This window comes from Dendropsophus ebraccatus, chromosome 9 (assembly GCF_027789765.1).
Source record: "Dendropsophus ebraccatus isolate aDenEbr1 chromosome 9, aDenEbr1.pat, whole genome shotgun sequence".
NCBI lineage: Eukaryota > Metazoa > Chordata > Amphibia > Anura > Hylidae > Dendropsophus > Dendropsophus ebraccatus.
Genome location: NC_091462.1, coordinates 96688281 through 96706162, shown reverse-complemented (window position 1 = coordinate 96706162; position 17882 = coordinate 96688281). Strand labels below are relative to the sequence as shown.

General features: G+C 45.6%; 1 long non-coding RNA gene across 1 annotated transcript; it reads left to right on the top strand.

Annotated features, from left to right (window-relative positions):
- Window positions 1–100: 100 nt before the first annotated feature.
- LOC138801284 (uncharacterized) lies at window positions 101–15134 on the top strand. Its single transcript, XR_011364594.1, has 2 exons — window positions 101–715; window positions 12235–15134. It is a non-coding gene; the product is annotated as an uncharacterized lncRNA (long non-coding RNA).
- The last annotated feature ends 2748 nt before the right edge of the window (window positions 15135–17882 follow it).

The following is a 17882-nucleotide window of genomic DNA, read 5'->3' as shown; positions in this document are numbered from 1 at the left end:
ACTAGTAGCTCGTAACTGCTTATGCAAGGCAAAGCCTTCACATGGAAGATTAATGGTTCCTGTCCTGGACAAAGAATGGTATGCTGGTGGTTTGCAGAGGAAGTCACGTCCAGAAGATATGTGAAGATAGAAAACGTTACTACTACAAGAGTCTAAAGGCCTAAGCTACGCAGTAGAAAATGCATAAATTAATAGAGATTTGGTGTAATCCAATTAGATCAAAGAGGAATGTAATAATGTTATATTCTAACCACCCCTATATTCTACCGTATAAATGTATGGATCAAGGAAGTAATAAAGAGAAGTGTATATGGAACTTGGACCAAACTGGTTGTTGGTGTGATTTCCTTACGGCCGACACTTCCCCATTTTACGATCTAGACATAGACAGTTGGTTGAAGCGTGGCAGAATAAATTACCCTAATTACCCCATACCTCCCTGCCACGACACTGGTGCCCGAACAATAGGCCGGCACCTGCAGGGGGGGGCCTACCCCGTGGGACCGACACCCGGCTGCCTGCTAGACGATCCCGGACCGACTGAACGAGCCTGATCAACTCCACCACAACGGTAAGTCTGCTGATTTTATAAATCTGTAGCTTACCTGTTGTGTCAGGCGGTCCTGTGTGAGTCTGTGGGTAACCTGCTCGATCCCCGTGGTGACCTTAGCGACGAGGTGTTCCTCCCGCTGTGCCGTCCCGAGAACCCGTAAATGTACGTGTATCATTGTGTACGTACAGCTTGTCGTAACCAACTAACTGTCTATGGGTTTCTTACTGGGGCTCTGAGGCACGTGGTGGTTTAACTTGTCAGAACTGGTGTCAGTATAGAGATAATTTTGGGTTTGACAGAGAACCTGTGTTACAGAGATATACATATTTGAGGTTTGGAAGAGAACCTGATAGAATTTGAGGTTTAAAAGAGAACCTGATATAATTTGGGGTTTGAAAGAGAATCTGTTAGATATTTTGGGTTTGCAAGATAACCTGTCAAGTCAGTGAATTAGCCTTGGCTGTGTTGCTGGGCAAGACCAGTTCTGAAGATATTGTTTAGAGCGGCCGTATGTTAACCCCTTAACGACATCGGGCGTAAATTTACGCCCTGATGCCGGTAAGGGAGTTCAGAGCGGGGCCGCGCGGCGGCCCCGCTCTGAACCGCGCCGGTCCCGGGTGCCGCGTGTAGCCCGGGACCGTAGGTATTAGCGGGCACGGTCCGATCGCCGTGCCCGCTAATACAGTAATCGGATGCAGCTGTCAAAGTTGACAGCTGCATCCGATTACCGGACGCAGCGTCATCCCTGGTGTCTAGTGGGGAGATCGCTCCTCCGGGATGTTATCCCGGAGGAGCGATCTCCGCAAATGAAGCCGGCCGGGGACCGCTCCAAGATGGCGCCGTCCCCGGCTCGGCACTCGTTTACTTCCGGCTGCAGCAGCCGGAAGTAAACGAGTGCCTATCTCATGGATCTCTGCAGCATATCTCTGCTGCAGAGATCTCAATGAGAGATCAAAGCACTTATACTAGAAGTCCCCCAGGGGGGCTTCTAGTATAAGTGTAAAAGTAAAAAAAAAAGTGTTGTTAATAGTAAAAATCCCCCTCCCCTAATAAAAGTCTGAATCACCCCCCTTTTCCCAGGTTATAAATAAAAGTAAATAAATAAATACATAAACAAACATGTTTGCTATCGCCGCGTGCGTAATCGCCCAAACTATTAATTAATCACATTCCTGATCTCGCACGGTAAATTGCGTCAGCGCAAAAAAATCCCAAAGTGCAAAATTGCGCATTTTTGGTCGCATCAAATCCAGAAAAATTGTAATAAAAAGCGATCAAAAAGTCGTATATGCGCAATCAAGGTACCGATAGAAAGAACACATCATGGCGCAAAAAATGACACCTCGCACAGCCCCATAGACCAAAGGATAAAAGCGCTATAAGCCTGGGAATGGAGCGATTTTAAGTGTTGTATATTTGTTGACAATGGTTTAAATTTTTTACAGGCCATCAGATACAATATAAGTTATACATGTTACATATCGTTTTAATCGTAACGACTTGAGGAACATATATAACAAGTCAGTTTTACCCCAGGGCGAATGGCGTAAAAACACATTTCCCCCAAATAAACAAAATGCGTTTTTTTTTTCAATTTCACCACACTTTAAATTTTTTTCTGGTTTCGCAGTGTACTTTATGGAAAAATTCAGCCTGTCATTGCAAAGTACAATTAGTGACGCAAAAAATAAGGGCTCATGTGGGTCTCTAGGTGGAAAAATGCAAGTGCTATGGCCTTTTATGCACAAGGAGGAAAAACCGAAAACGCAAAAATCGAAATTTGCTCTGTCCTTAAAGGGTTAATATTAAAGTTTAATGCAAGTGGAACTTCTTACTTCCTTTTTTCCCCTTTTTTCTTTCTGAGCGCAGACACTGTGGCTGCATGTAACACAAAGCACGTATGATAGGAGTAGTAGTCTAGTAGTTTGTCTAAGCAGCTGCGGTTAGCTGTTCTGTTCTTTCCAGACACTTCCTCAAGTTTGACTTTCACTTCCCTATTTTCCGGTGAAGTCAAACAGACAGGAAACACTTGTTTCTGTAGCTTGTTGTACATTTATATTCCCCTCCAGGGGGCCTCCTATGACCATATTGTCAAGGATTAGTTTCTTCAGATATTTTAAAGACGTGTTTCACTTGCTGAGTTTACGGTCGCGTGCTTGAATTGCACAAACTAGGTATTAGCGTAGAGTAGGAACACCCGTGATCTCTGAGCCCTGGGAAAACTCGCAACGCGATGGAAAGCTTGCGATCCTTGTTTGCATCGAAGCCTCCCAATAATACCTATGAAAGCCCAGTCGAGCTGGTAACCAGAAGAGAAGGGAAGAAACATGTGGCTAACATGAAAAAACTAATGGATGTCTGTCAGATGCATAAAAAGGGGAGACTGCAGGTTACGCTATGGGACAAGGCCCTTAGAGAGAACAGAGGGACCTTGGAGGATAATGACTTGCTTTTGTCTGCCCAGGCATGGCATCGCACCGCATGTTCAATTGCAAAAGATAATTATGTGGAGGTGGAATATGTCAATGCAAAAGGGGAAGTGACTGCATATATGTACTGTCTGGGGAATTACATATCCCATGATGGCGACGGTGGACCACGATGTTGGGAGTGTCCACATTGCCATCAGCAGAATCCACCCTCTGCTGAATATTGCAGTAGTTGTGGAAGGGGACGCCCAAATCCAGCCCCTGAATGTAGAACCGCCCAATCTGCCCCACCTAGTGACACTGCTGTAACTGCGGACAGCCATATTGGGACTCCCAGCTCCTCCCCATCCACCCAAGGGGAACAGCCTACTTCCGGCAGCCATATTGCTATACCCAAACCCACCCTTCCGGACAGCAGCGCTCCTAATCTATATCCCTTATTGACTGCCTCTGGAGCATACTATGTACCCACCCCAGGTGCCGCTCCCATTATGATCTTATCACCACAGCGAGCATCAAGTGCCCCATTCAGTCCACAGTCTCATGAGTTTGATAAAGTACCTGCAGCTACAATTCAGCAATTCCATAACACCCCTATCAGACTTAAGGAGGAATCTCCATACCAGAGTGATGGAGAAGGGAAATCTGCCCCCGAGCCAGTTGAACGCGGGTCACTTAGGACTAGACACCAGCCTTCCCCAGGTTTTGGTTTCAAGGATGAACGTGTATCAGTTGACTCATATCATCCAATAACCCCACGCCACACTACCACTAGAAGGTCTGAGGGACCTAATAGAGTGAAATTTAACCCGATACCTTTCACTCCAGTATTTTCTACCAAGTTATGGGATCTCAAGACCAACTTGGTCATAGGCATAGGTGATGTGGTACATCAGGATACAGAGGCCTTAGTGAATCCAGCTAATGCCCTCAAGCACAATGGAGGTGTGGCTAAACAGATAGTAAAGCACGGTGGTAAGGAGATACAGTTAGACTGTGATGACATCCTTGCATGCCGACAGGGTGCTTACCTACCAGTGACAGGAGTAGTGACAACTCCAGGTTACAACCTGAAATGTAGGGTCATTCTACATGCAGTAGGCCCCATATACAGAGATTATGTTCATGAAGAAGCTGCCCGCTTACTGAGACAGACAATACACAATGTACTCCAGAATGTCAAGGTTAAAGAATTAACCTCACTGTCATTACCACTTATCTGTGCTGGACTATTTGGGTTTCCCGAGAAGCCTTGTTGTGAGACAATATTATCTGCAATACGAGATTTTGGCCCCATCCACACGCTACGGCTTATTAAGATCGTAGTTCAAGACTCATATATAGCTGACTTACTTGCAGAAACTTGGCAGTACATGTGTACAGATTATCCTCTCCCCACTACGCAGGGAAACTCAACCGGGATGATACCCTTATCGAGACATAATCCATTTAGTGATGACCTCCTTCCAGGTCTGGATCCTCCTCCTCCTCCTCAACCGTTGATTTCATTTGACTCATTACCGCTTCCACCACCACCACCAATTGCCAATACACCACCATCACCATTTTCCTCAGTACAACCCATTTTAACACACCAAGAGAAACCCAAGTATGTTCCTTTCAACCCTGCTGAAATTAATAATTTATTGAGCCAGTTGCCTGATCCTGAGAAACACCCAATGCCTTTTTACCGTAGACTCAATGAAGTGCAGAAAACCTACTCCGTCAACTGGCAGGATCTAGCTAATATTACCAGTATCAAGGTAGGAGACTCCTTTTGGCCTATTATCAGGTCAGCATTAGTGGAGAATGGGATGTTAGATACCCTCAGCTATCCCTCGGGTGAAGAGTTTTGCCGTAGACTTCTTAAATGGGCCAAAGATAGACTGGCTGACTCCTCTGTCAGTGTGGCTGACACATCTCAGGAACCCGCTGAGACAGTGGAAAAGTACTATGCTAGGATGTTGGCACTCTTCCAAGACCAGGGATTTGATATGAAGGTCAAACACCAGCACACCCTTTTTGTGGAATCTTTTGTCAAAGGCCTTCTTGACCCCATTAGGAGGAAATTGGAGGAAACTCGCCCTGAGTATATAGAACTACCCCACAGCCAAGTCTTGCTCATTTCTAAAGCTATTGAAAAGCAACAGATTAAGCATGCCCCTCAAAGACTGACTGATAATAATGTGGCTGTTTTCCAACAAACACAAAACCCTCGTGCTAACAATGCCTCAAGAGTGGAGGGGATTATGTATAATCAGCCAGCTCAACTCTATCCAGGAAGTCCTTTCCCTGGCAGACAACAACAGATGCCCAATAACAACAATAGGCCCCAAAAGCCTAAACCTGCTTGCTATTTTTGTGGCAAACTAGGCCATATTAGGAAGCAATGCCGTCTCTTTTTCGCACAGCATCTTCAAACTCAGCAAGGTTACCCACCAACCCGAGGATTCTCCAACATGAACATGGGACAACAGAATATGGCCCAGCATGACCGCCACCAAGGATATAATCGACCCCCAGGCCAGGGGCGTCAACCTCAGAGATCACAACAGAACCAACTTGATCAACAATCATTTCCTCCTCCTCCTCAGGACTGGTTTTACCCTGATGCATAGGAACTTGGCAAGCCTGTGTCTACTGTTTTTACTAACCTGCCGGACAAAGACCTTTCTTATCAATCTGGCCCTGTTTTAACAGTTAAACTTCCAGTAAATGGTCATGAAATCCCTTTTCTAGTGGACACGGGTGCAGCCAGATCAGTTTTAAAAACCTTGGATATCCCACCAGGAGTCAACCTCTCTCCTGACTATATATCATGTGTGGGAGTTGACGGACAACCTACCAAAACTCGCCTTACCTATCCAGTACCTGTTGGACACCAGAGTATACTGTCAAGACTTCTTGTTTCTCCTTCATGCCCAACCAACTTACTGGGAGCTGACCTTTTACAGAAGATGGGAGCAACTATCCGATTTGATTCATCTGGAATGTATCTAGACCTCGAAAATACTCCTACCACTGAAGAGGTATGTGCCTTACAAGCCATACACACACTCCTAGTCCTTCCTTGCCAGAAACATATCCCTCCAAGAGTACTACCCCGAATCCCACATGGTTTATGGGCCACAGGCCCTGATGATATTGGCCTACTTCATGTCACCCCGGTACGTATCTTCCTAAAAGAAGGTGCATTACCACCCCACCTACCTCAATACCCCTTGAAAGCTGGTCAAGAACAGGCTCTGGAAGGACAGATTTCCACCTTCCTAAGGAATGGTGTGCTTATCCCGTGCATGTCACCTGCCAATACACCCTTATTTCCTGTCAAGAAGAGGACTGCACAAGGTGAACCTGAGAAATACCGTTTGGTTCAAGATCTCAGAGCTGTGAATGCTGCTACTGTCCTTGAAGCCCCAGTGGTTCCGAACCCTAACACCCTCCTCTCCCAAATACCTCCTTTTGCTGCTTGTTTCACAGTAATCAATCTTACAAATGCTTTCTTCAGCGTTCCTCTGGAAGAATCTTCAAGATACCTTTTCGCGTTCACTTATCGCGGGAAACAGTACACCTGGACAAGAATGCCCCAGGGAGCACAGAACTCTCCAAACCAATTCACTCAAGCACTGCAGACATGCTTACAACCATGGATTTTGGCACACCCGGATGTGGTTCTCCTCCAGTATGTTGATGATCTACTCTTATGTGCCCCGAATGCCTTTGTTTGTGAAGATCATTCTATCAGCCTACTTCAGCACCTGGCCTCCATTAACTGCAAGGTGTCACAGTCAAAACTGCAGTGGTGCAGTGAAAAAGTTGTTTTCCTAGGACATTGTATCTCAAGTGGAACCAAACACCTTACGGAAGACCGCAAGAAGGCAGTGGCAGAGATCAAGCCACCCCAGACTCTGACCCAACTGCAAGCATTTCTTGGAATGATTACATACTGCCGCCAATGGATTCCAAACGCTTCGGCTTTGATGCAACCGCTTTATGACTCCTTTTCTGACATCAAGGACTCACATAGTCTTCCCATAGAGGCTATGAACTGTTTCTATGAACTTAAGAATCTTATTTTACAAGCCCCTGCCTTGGGGATACCAGATTATACTCAACCATTCTTCCTTTTCATCTCTGAGAACAATGGTCATGCTTCAGGAGTATTGGCCCAGAAACATGGTGGAAGAACACGGCCTCTTGGATATTACTCTTGCAGATTGGACCCAGTGGCTAGAGCAGCACCCACCTGCCTCAGGGCTGTTCTTGCAGCAAAAGCACTTCTCGACAAAACAGCTGATCTCATCTTGGGACATCCTGTTACTATTTTGGCACCACATAATTTACAAGCCATTCTGAAATTGTCTCAACAACCTCATTTGTCTATGCAGCGCAAGCCACGCCTGCAAAGTTCTCTCCTCTTGCCTGAAAACGTCACACTGCAAAGATGTACAATTCTGAACCCTGCAACTCTGCTTCCTCTCTCAAGGGGGGAATGTGATCCTATTGAAGGCAATAGTGCTGCATCTCACAGGGATGAAGACTACCCTGCAGAGGAAGATTATTATCCAGAACATGATTGTGTCCAGCAGATGGAAGATGAGACTTCACGTCTATCAAATGTTTCTACTTCAGCACTGGACAATCCTGACTATATTCTCTTCACGGATGGCTCAAGGTACGCGGATGAAAGAGGGCAGTTCCATACAGGATTTGCTGTGGTCACCTTATCAGAAACTGTGATGGCAAGCTCCCTTCCTTCCCACATGTCGGCCCAGGAAGCTGAACTTAGGGCCCTGACCGAAGCCTGCAAGCTAGTGGAAGGGAAGACTGCCAATATCTACACAGACTCAGCCTACGCGCATGGAATAGCGCATGACTTTGGCCTGAAATGGGCCTTGCGAGGTTTCCAGACAGCTAGTGGAACGCCCATCAAGAACCACAAAGCCGTGAAGACTTTGATGGAAGCTCTCCATCTACCGGCTCAAGTAGCCATCCTGAAGATTAAAGCCCATGGAAGAACAGAGACAGAAGAAGCCAAGGGCAACTACAGAGCAGATCTGGCAGCAAAGGCTGCAGCACTTCTCCCAGAAGTTCGAGAGGAAGCAGAAGTTGCTATACACGTGCTAACAAGAGCAGGGAGGGAAAAAGAAGATGAAGCCGGAGAAGAAGAAGATATACCCAATCCAGGAATTACTCTGTTGAAGCAATTCCAGTCCCAGATAGGTCCAGAAGAAAAGAAGGAGTGGGAAAAACAAGGTGCTAAGATGCAAGAAGATGGATTCTGGAGAAAAGACAAGAGACTCTGTCTACCAAGAACATTGTTCCTAGCAGTGGTGCAGTGGGCCCATGGAGTCACCCACAGAGGGAAGAACCAGATGATTTCCACCATCACTAAGTTTTACCTGGCACCTGGAATGTCTATCACAGCAGCTACCTATGCTAAGAGTTGTGACATCTGCAAGACTTGCAATCCAGGGGGGACAGTGCATACTCCCAAGAAACACTTGGCTAAACCGCTATATCCTTTCCAGAGGATCCAGATTGACCACATGGAACTACCAAAGAGTGGAAGATACAAGTATGTCCTAGTGGTGGTGGACATGTTCTCAGGATGGACGGAGGCCTACCCAGTTGTTAACATGACAGCCAAACTTACTGTGAAAAGACTTTTGACCAACCTAGTCTGTAGGTTTGGAGTTCCAGAAGTTATTGAAAGCGACCAGGGATGTGGAGGGAGGACAATGAAGTATGTAATGTAGTGGCAGATAGGTTAGAGAGGGGACAGAACAATGAGGAGGGAGGAGAAGGGTCCTGTGGGGGGAGGATAAGACCAGTGGATAGGGAGATCCAAATGTTGCGGATGAACAGTGAGGATGATTGTAGCCATAGCACAGTAATAAATCCCATTTCTTATAATGAAGCGGTTAAACTCGATGGTAATATAAAGTGTATGGTTACTAATGCCAGAAGTCTAGCCAGCAAGATGGGGGAGCTGGAGGCCTTGGTTCTGGAGGAGTCCATTGATGTGGTTGGTGTGACTGAGACATGGCTGGACTCCTCACATGACTGGGCTGTCAATATTCAGGGATTTACGTTGTTCAGAAGGGACCGGGTGGGCAGAAGGGGAGGAGGAGTATGTCTGTATGTCAGAAATGATATTAAAGTGAGTGTAAAAGATGCAATAGTGGGAGATGACTGTGATGATGTGGAAGCATTATGGGTAGAACTACAGAAGGAGGTAAAGAGTGAAAAAATTATTCTTGGTGTAATCTATAGACCCCCCAACATTACTGAGGAGGTAGATGGCCAGTTGAATAGACAAATAGAGCGGGCTGCCCGGGAGGGAACAGTAGTGATAATGGGGGACCTCAACTACCCAGATATAGATTGGGGTCACGGTTCAGCTAAAACCACAAAGGGGAGGGAATTTCTTAACCTCCTGCAGGATAATTTTCTGGGCCAGTTTGTGGAGGAGCCAACTAGAAGTGATGCCTTGTTGGATCTGGTTATTTCTAACAACGCTGAGCTGGTTGGGGATGTCACTGTCCATGAACACCTGGGTAATAGTGACCACAATATAGTGACTTTTAGCTTAAAGTGTAGAAAAGAAAAGCATGTTGGGAGGGCAAAAACTCTTAATTTTAAAAGGGCCAATTTTCCTGGGTTAAGGGCAGAACTTCAGGGCATAGACTGGGAGCGGCTGCTGTCACATACGGATACAGCTAATAAATGGGAAATCTTCAAATCCACATTAAATAACTGTACTGCCAAATATATTCCTATGGGTAACAAATATAAACGGTTAAAATCCAATCCCACATGGCTTACAACCGAGGTTAGAAGGGCTATAAATGAGAAAAAAGGGGCATTCAAAAAATATAAATCAGAGGGGTCAGCTGTAGCACTTAAACATTACAAAGAAGTCAACAAAACCTGTAAAAATGTAATAAAAGCAGCAAAAATTCACAATGAAAGGCTGGTAGCTATAGAAAGCAAAAGAAACCCCAAAAAATTCTTCAAATATATTAATGCAAAAAAACCAAGGTCAGAGCATGTAGGACCCCTAAATAATGGCGACGGGGAATTAATAACTGGGGATCAGGAGAAAGCTGAGTTACTTAATGGGTTCTTCAGTTCTGTATATACAAAAGAGGATGGAGCTGTGGTGGGTGGGGCCAGTACTGAGGTGGGTGGGGCCAGTGCTGCTAACACATGTAATGTACTGAACTGGTTTACTATAGATATGGTCCAAGATAAATTAAACAAACTCAATGTAACCAAAGCTCCAGGGCCTGATGGATTGCACCCCAGAGTTCTTAGGGAACTCAGTTCTGTAATTTCACTACCCTTGTATGAAATATTCCGTGATTCTTTGCTTACTGGTATTGTGCCGAGGGACTGGCGTAAGGCAAATGTAGTGCCGATCTTCAAAAAGGGCTCTCGAACTTCCCCAGGTAACTATAGACCCGTAAGCTTAACGTCCATTGTGGGGAAACTATTTGAGGGGCTTATAAGGGACTACATCCAGGAATATGTAGTGGCTAATAGTATTATAAGTGATAACCAGCATGGTTTTACTAAGGACAGAAGCTGTCAAACCAACCTAATATGTTTCTATGAAGAGGTAAGTAGAAGCCTGGATGGCGGCGCGGCTGTGGATATAGTGTACCTGGATTTTGCAAAAGCGTTTGACACAGTTCCTCATGGACCTCTGATGGGTAAGTTAAAGTCTATTGGTTTGGAAAATTTAATGTGTAACTGGATTGAAAACTGGCTTAATAATCGTACCCAGAGAGTGGTGGTCAATGATTCCTACTCCGAATGGTCCCCGGTAATAAGTGGTGTACCCCAAGGGTCAGTACTGGGCCCTCTTCTGTTTAACTTGTTTATTAATGATATTGAGAATGGAATTAACAGCAATGTTTCTATCTTTGCAGATGACACCAAGCTTTGTAGTACAGTACAGTCTATGGAGGATGTGCAGATGTTACAGGATGACTTAGACACTCTGAGTGTTTGGGCGTCCACTTGGCAAATGAGGTTCAATGTGGATAAATGTAAAGTTATGCACCTGGGTACTAATAACCCACATGCATCATATGTCCTGGGGGGAGTTACTCTGGGAGAGTCACTGATGGAGAAGGATCTGGGTGTACTTGTAGATAATAGACTACAGAACAGTACACAATGTCAGTCAGCTGCTTCTAAGGCCAGCAGGATATTGTCATGCATTAAAACAGGCATGGACTCTCGGGACAGGGATATAATATTACCGCTTTATAAAGCTTTGGTGCGGCCTCATCTGGAGTATGCCGTCCAGTTTTGGAACCCGATTCATAAAAAGGATGTTCTAGAGCTGGAGAGGGTACAAAGACGGGCAACTAAACTAATAAGGGGAATGGAGCATCTTAGTTATGAGGAGAGATTAAAAGAATTACATTTGTTTAGTCTGGAGAAGAGACGTTTAAGGGGAGATATGATTAACTTATTTAAATATATAAATGGCCCCTACAAGAGATATGGGGAAAAGATGTTCCAGGTAAAACCCCCTCAAAGGACAAGAGGGCACTGCCTCCGCCTGGAGAAAAAAAGGTTCAATCTCCGGAGGCGACAAGCCTTCTTTACCATGAGAACTGTGAATCTGTGGAACAGTCTACCACAGGATCTGGTCACAGCAAAAACAGTAGAGGGCTTCAAAACCAGCCTAGACAAGTTCTTAGAGCAAAATAATATAAATGCATATGTATAGAACCTATCATCTCTCCCCCTTCCCTGTATCCATCCCCTCCTTGGTTGAACTTGATGGACATGTGTCTTTTTTCAACCGTATTAACTATGTAACTATGTAACTATGTAACTATGACCAAGGCCCAGCTTTTATTGCAGATGTGACTAGGGAGATCTGGAAGATGATAGGGGCAGACTTAGGCTTACATACCCCCTATCACCCTCAAAGTAGTGGAAAGGTAGAAAGAATGAATGCCACACTAAAAAATAAAATTCTAAAAGCGAGCAGAGAGTTATCCCTCCCATGGCCTGAGATCCTACCTATTGCCCTCTACTCTGTCAGGAATACCCCTAGGCAGCCCACCGGTCTAACCCCGTATGAAATTCTATTTGGGGGTCCTGCTAGGCTTGGGGCATATTACCCACAACAGTTGAAGGCGGGGAATGATAATCTTGTGAAGTATGTTGTAAACCTGTGCAGTGAATTGAAAGTAACACATGCTGCAGTTTTCTCCTCTATTCCAGATCCAGAATCTGACCAGAGCACTCATTCCCTCCAACCAGGTGACTTTGTGGTTGTGAAAAAGCACGTCAGAGACGCTCTGGAACCTAGATTTGAAGGCCCATACCAAGTGCTTTTGGTGTCTCCAACCTCTGTGAAACTTGAAGGGAAAACCACCTGGATACACGCCTCTCACTGCAAGAAGGTGTCACCCACCAGTCCATCACCATGAAAGACGTCTTTATCCTTTTTATAATGTGTTCTGCCTGGGTGGGTTGGGGGACAGCAGAGGTAGCCATTACACAAGATGAGGAGTTCATTACTCTCTGGTATAATTCATCCAACACCCATATAGCAACTTTTAAGGTCAATTTTAATCTACCCAGGGGAATGACATTCGATGAGGGGACTGTGTGGTATATGTGTGTTACTGGTGATAACTATTGGGGTCCACATTGCGATTCCTGGGGGGCAGTGGGATGGAACACTGGAGACACTGATTGGGGATATAGACCAGAAGCTATACTACAGAGGAAAGACAAGAATGGGAAACCCTTACTCAATAGACTGACCTTACTCAAACCACTGTGTGTTAAGAAGAAGAAGGTGAAACTAGTTATAACCATAGAGAACCCCAGTGCTAATGATGCAGGAACATATATTATAGGTGGATATGGGGGAATGGCATCTGGTTATAAGGCAGGGATCAAGCTGAAGGACATGTTCCATTCTCCAGAGTGGAGAACAGAGGAGAAACAAACAACGGATATAATACATTTAGCCAAATCCCACATGCAAATGTATAATGAGATGGTAGCTATCTCAGACCCCACGGTAGAAGAGGTATATGCAGTAGAGACAGGATACAGTGATACCAACTATTGGTTAGAATGGATGAAATACACCGCAGCACAATACAACTAATCAAACTGTTATGTATGCTCTAGTGCCCGCCCACACCTTGGGTCAGTTCCCCTACATCTAGACCCAGCTTTAGAACAATGTTTCCTCAGCCTGTTCACCAACAGTACTACTAACAACCCGATTTGTGAGACTTGGAAAGTAAAATATCCCATAATCACACAAGCACCCACCCGAAGCCAGGGAATTACAATATACCCTGGTAACTACACATGCTTCGTGAGCAAAGGGGAGGGTAGAAACCTGGGTAAGTTTGAACCAGGCTATTGTGGAAGTTACAGTAACGTAACCAGAGACCAACTCCTGAACCAGGTCCAATCAGTAGCTGATGTGTTCTGGATCTGTGGGGATATGAAAATAAGACCCAAACTTGAAGGTAATTGGACAGGGGAATGTGCACCAGCCAAGGCCCTAATGCCACTTCATGTAATACCCCTTGGAGATGGTAAGAGGAAGAGGTTTTCTCATTCTAGAATTGCAAGGTCCCTTGACTCTTCCATCAGACACAAGAGAACTGTTGATCTGACCCCAAAGGGAAGCTTTGACCCACACATATACATAGATGCCATAGGAGTCCCAAGGGGGGTGCCAGATGAGTTTAAAGCTAGGGACCAGGTGAAAGCAGGATTTGAATAAATTTTTCCTCAGATAACCATAAACAAGAATGTGGATTGGATAAACTATATTTATTACAATCAACAGAGATTTGTCAATTACACTCGGGATGCCCTACATGGATTGGTAGACCAACTAGGCCCCACATCTATTATGACTTTCCAAAACAGAATGGCCCTAGATATGGTGTTGGCAGAGAATGGTGGGGTATGTAAAATGATCAAGGATGTTTGTTGCACCTATATACCTGACAATACTGGTCCAAACGGTAAAGTAACCCTAGCCATTAAAAAACTAGACAACATATCTGAAGAGCTAAAGAGGAATGCTGGCATAACAGACCCATGGGACCAGTACTTCTCTTGGATGAGCGGGTGGCAGAAGTGGCTAGCACAGGTGGGCACGGTGCTAGGAGTAGTTTTACTGGCCTTGTTAATCATGGTGATCTGTGTAATCCCTTGTGTCAAGAAGATGTTGTCTAAGGGTTTGGATGAGGTTACTCCAGTCTTTCCTTATCTGGGGGAAGATAATTTCACCTGTATGGAGGAGGATAGTACAGAAGGAGCTCCCCCAATGAGAGTTATTACCGAGCAACCCATGGTTCTCCCAATGAGAGTTATTACTGAGCAACCCAGGGCCTGACAGGTTCCCTTTGAATCACCTATATGATAAAGAATAACCTAGACTTACAACTTAATTAGGGATAGATAAGGGAAGGGTAGACTCTCATGGTGACTAAGCCCCAGTGGAAGGAGGTGGTGTTTGTTAGGAACACAAACTCCAGTAGCTGGGTGAAATACCCCTACTCCCCAACCCTCACCATGAGACAGCTACAAAGGCTCAAGACTACTAGTTTTTAGGGAAAACAAGGGAAAAGGTTATTCTAATGGGTGATTAAGTGATTTCAATGTTTCTAGGGGGGACTGTCAAGTATGGAGGTCAGGGGATGACCCTTATAAGAGAAACATTTAAATCTACAATGTATACTAACACGTGATTTTCATTACAATATATAATTCTTAACAAACTGCTTCAGATATATATATATATACTAGTAGCTCGTAACTGCTTATGCAAGGCAAAGCCTTCACATGGAAGATTAATGGTTCCTGTCCTGGACAAAGAATGGTATGCTGGTGGTTTGCAGAGGAAGCTAGAGGAAGTCACGTCCAGAAGATATGTGAAGATAGAAAACGTTACTACCATAAGAGTCTAACGGCCTAAACTACGCAGTAGAAAATGCATAAATTAATAGAGATTTGGTGTAATCCAATTAGATCAAAGAGGAATGTAATAATGTTATATTGTAACCACCCCTATATTCTACCGTATAAATGTATGGATCAAGGAAGTAATAAAGAGAAGTGTATATGGAACTTGGACCAAACTGGTTGTTGGTGTGATTTCCTTACGGCCGACACTTCCCCATTTTACGATCTAGACATAGACAGTTGGTTGAAGCGTGGCAGAATAAATTAACCTAATTACCCCATACCTCCCTGCCACAACAGATCAGCCCCCCTAGTGGACGATCACTAACCCTCCCCTCCCCGGGCGGCCATCACATCCAAGATGGCCACCCCCATCCCTACGAACAAACGATGTTTGTTCTCAGGGATGGAAATGAATAAATGATCAAAGCCCCATGCTCTCCGCCACCGGAGGCTGCCCCAGGTTGCCCGTAATCACGCCAGATTGCACGTAATCACCGCACGTTGCCCATAACCACCGCACGTTGCCCATAACCACCGCACGTTGCCCCTAACCACCACACGTTGCCCCTAACACCGCACGTTGCCCCTAACCACCGCACGTTGCCCCTAACCACCGCACGTTGCCTCTAACCACCGCACGTTGCCCCTAACCACCGCACGTTGCCCCTAACCACCGCACGTTGCCTCTAACCACCGCACGTTGCCCCTAACCACCGCACGTTGCTCCTAACCACCGCACGTTGCCCTTAACCACCGCACGTTGCCCCTAACCACCGCACGTTGCCCCTAACCACCGCACGTTGCCTCTAACCACCGCACGTTGCCCATAACCACCGCACGTTGCCCATAACCACCACACATTACCCATAACCACCGCACGTTGCCCATAACCACCGCATGTTGCCTGTAACCACCACATGTTGACCGTAACCACCTCGAATTGCAAGTGACCCCTCCAGATGGTGCGTAATCAGCCCCGATTGCCTGTAACCCCCCCGATTGCACGTAACCACCGCACATTGCCTCTAACCACCGCACGTTGCCCATAACCACCGCACGTTGCCCATAACCACCACACATTACCCATAACCACCGCACGTTGCCCATAACCACCGCATGTTGCCTGTAACCAGCACATGTTTACCGTAACCACCCCGAATTGCCAGTGACCCCCTCCAGATGGTGCGTAATCAGCCCCGTTTGCCCGTAACCCCCCAGATTGCACGTAATCACCGCACATTGCCTCTGACCACCGCACGTTGCCTCTAACCACCGCACGTTGCCTCTGACCACCGCACGTTGCCTCTGACCACCGCACGTTGCCTATAACCACCGCACATTGCCTATAACCACCCCAAATGGCCAGTGACCCTCTCCAGATTGCCCGTAACCACGCCAGATTGCCTGTAACGACCCCAAATTACAGTTACCCATCCCAGATTACCTATAAGCACTTCAGTTTATCCGTAACTACCCCACGTTGCCCGTAACCCCCCCACGTTGCCCGTTACCACCCCACGTTGCCCGTAACCACCCCACGTTGCCCGTAACCACCCCAGATTGTCTGTAACCACCGCAGGTTGCCCATAACCACCCCAGGTTGCCCATAACCACACCAGGTTGCCCGTGACCACCCCAGGTTGCCCGTGACCACCCCAGGTTGTATTTTAGTAACTGCGCTATTCTAATAACTATTACTAGCTGCGGTTTTGCTTCTGAGCCCTACCTGTGGGGTCAAAATGGTCACCACACCCCAAGTTGAATTCTTTGAGGGGTGTACTTTCCAAAATGGGGTGACTTTTGGGGGGGTTCTCCTCTGTGGACACTACAGGGGCTCTGCAAACGCACCTGGCGCTCAGAAACTACTTCAGCAAAATCTGAACTGAAAATGCTAATTGGCGCTCCCTTCCTTCTGAGCCCTCCTGTGTGGCCATACAGTGGTTTATGCCCACATATGGGGTACCGTTGTACTCAGAAGAACCTGCGTTACAAATTTTTGGTGCGGATTCTCTCATGTTCCTTGTGAAATTGAGAAATTTAAAACTAAACAAACATATTATTGGAAAAATTCAAGTTTTTCATTTTTACTGTCTAATTTTAAATACTTTCCTCTAATACCTGTGGGGTCAAAATGGTCACCACACCCCAAGATGAATTCTTTGAGGGGGTACTTTCCAAAATGGTGTGACTTTTGGGGGGTTTCTCTTCTGCGGACGCTACAGGGGCACTGCAAATGCACCTGGCGCTCAAAAACTTCTTCAGCAAAATCTGCATTGAAAAAGCTAATTGGCGCTCCTTTTCTTCTGAGCCCTGCTGTGTGCCCATACAGTGGTTTACGCCCACATATGGGGTACCGTTGTATTCAGGAGAACCTGCATTACAAATTTTGTGGTACTTTTTTTCTCTTGTTCCTCTTGAAATTGAGAAATTTCAAACTAAACAAACATATTATTGGAAAAATTCGTGTTTTTCATTTTTACTGTCTAATTTTGAATACTTTCCTCTAATGCCTGTGGGGTCAAAATGCTCATCCTACCCAAAGATGAATTCTTTGAGGGGTGTACTTTCGAAAATGGGGTGACTTTTGGGGGGATTCTATTCTGCGGACACTACAGGGGCTCTGCAAACGCACCTGGCGCTCAGAAACTTCTTCAGCAAAATCTGCATTAAAAAAGCTAATTGGCGTTCCTTCCCTTCTGAGCCCGCTGTGTGCCCATACAGTGGTTTACGCCCACATATGGGGTACCGTTGTATTCAGGAGAACCTGCGTTACAAATTTTGGGGTGCTTTTTTTCTCATGTTCCTTTTTAAAATGAGAAACTTTAATCTAAACGTATATATTATTTGAAAATTAAAATTTTCTATTTTTTTACGGCCGAATTGTGAATACTTTCCTTCAGCCCATGTAGGGTTAAAATGCT